The sequence below is a fragment of the Periplaneta americana genome, chromosome 1 (assembly GCF_040183065.1).
Source record: "Periplaneta americana isolate PAMFEO1 chromosome 1, P.americana_PAMFEO1_priV1, whole genome shotgun sequence".
NCBI lineage: Eukaryota > Metazoa > Arthropoda > Insecta > Blattodea > Blattidae > Periplaneta > Periplaneta americana.
The window spans coordinates 200,882,393-200,884,669 of NC_091117.1; positions in this window are offsets into that span (position 1 = coordinate 200,882,393).

Here is a 2,277-nt window from a genome sequence, read left to right on the forward strand (position 1 = left end):
CTGTGTAAGCTAGTTTTAATCCTGGTTGAGTGTAAGAGAAGGCCTTATGGCCTTAACTCTGCCAGGTTAAATAAAGCCATTATTATTATTATTATTATTATTATTATTTACAGCAACTGAAATGAAGTTCATGAGAAAAACTTCGCAATATATTTTGTTAGATCACAAGACTAATGAAGCAATTTTAAATGAACTAAAAGTTACATCAGTGCTGAATAAAATACAAAAATAACTGGTATGAATACATTTAACGGATACCAGGAGATCATCTCCCAGGATTACTGTAATGAATTACTAATTTTGGCAAACAACTGGACAACTGAGACTGAAGCAGATCAACCATTTGGTCCAAATGCATGAAAAGTGTGGTGGTGGTGGTGGTGATAATATAATACCTCTGATTGAGGTTCTGGCTGATACATATATCTATTATCAGGCAGTACATCTCACTTGATGATAAGAGGAAGAACAATTGTTTGTATACATCTGAAGTCTGATTAGTGTAATGTGTAACTGTTGGCGATGTATGCAATAGAGGGGGGAAAGGAACTAGCCAACCTACTTCATTATCTCCTGGTTTAGTTGCCTCATAAGTGGTGTCTTGTTGGTAAAAAAAATAATAATAAAATAATAATCCATGGCGCCACAGCCATTGTAGGGCCCAGACCGACCACCGGTTGCTGGCCTCACGTCCACATGCCGAAGCAGAGGTAGACGATCATCCAACCAGAATGGAGGTATCGTGTGGTTAGCACGATGATCCCCCAAGCCGTTATAGCTGGCTTTCGCAATCGGATTTCACTACCTATTGTAGTTCCCCAAGTGCATCACGATGCTGGGTGAGCACCAGTCCCATACACTGGCCGAAATTTATGAGAAAATGTCTTCCCCCATGAGGACTCAAACCAGCGAGCATTCCGTAATGCGAGTCCTAGGCAAATCCATTTTAATAGTATCCTCCCATCTACGTCTCGGCCTCCCCAACGGTCTTTTTCCCTCCGGCCTCCCAACTAACACTCTATATGCGTTTCTCGATTCGCCCATATGTGCTACATGCCCTGCCCATCTCAAACGTCTGGATTTAATGTTACCAATTATGTCAGGTGAAGAAAACAATGTGTGCAGTTCTGCGTTGTGTAAATTTCTCCATAGTAATAATAATAACAATAATAATTAGAGCTAGGATTTATATGCAGTATGAGTTAATAATGATGCAGAGTATAGTTGAGTTGATGTGATGCCGGTCAAGAAGGTTTTAAGCCCGGTTGACAAGACTCGAAATGCAAGAAAAGTCACAAGGACTAGACAATGCAGCTTTTAAACCCCCCCGCTATTTTGTAAGAGGTGGCTAAGAGGATTAAAGACCCTTAGCACTAACTAATGGAAGTACTGAATGACAAGAATGGCAAGTATGAGGAGTGGGGGGGGGGGGATGGCTTGCATGTTTATAAACTATACTGACTAAAAATATTAGCTATTACTACATACGAATCCTAGCCCTAATAATAATAATAATAATAATAATAATAATAATAATAATAATAATAATAATAATAATAATAATAATAGTCTTCCTATCAGGGGATTTAGATCAAGTGTCCTGTTCCACTCTCATACCATCTTATTAATAGTAACTTGCAAAAATAATACACTGTTTCTATATATCGTATTTTCAATAGTTTTAGAAAACATGATGTAAAATCCATAGTAAAGAAACAGAACTGAAATAACCTAACTCTCCAATCTAGGTTGAGCCATGGATAGTGTCAACTCATCCACACACCAGTACTCTCTCTCTCATCAATAAAATTTTAAAATGGAATAACAAATAGGCACAAGTCTTAATTGATAATTGAATCGCACTTTTTAGAAAGAAACTACGTAAGTCAAAATTTGCGATTTTTATTTTAACTGATGAAATGATTAGTACTTTCAATACGCACTAATTGGCGGAGAAAAACACTTAGTCAAACCTCTCCCTGTATTTTTAACATCAAGTTGATATTTATATGCGGCACTGGTAAACTGGTATTTATTCATAAAATAAGTTTCTTTTGCTCTTCAGAAAAATAGCATATATTGACTTAGTTCCTTTCTAAAAAGTGCGATTCAATTATTCATCTATATAATAATAATAATAATAATAATAATAATAATAATAATAATAGTAATAATAATAATAATAATAATAATAATAACAATAATAACAACAACAACGATATGCAATTATTAACCTAAAGTTTGTTTTAAAAAGCACGATTATCAGTAGCCTACTGT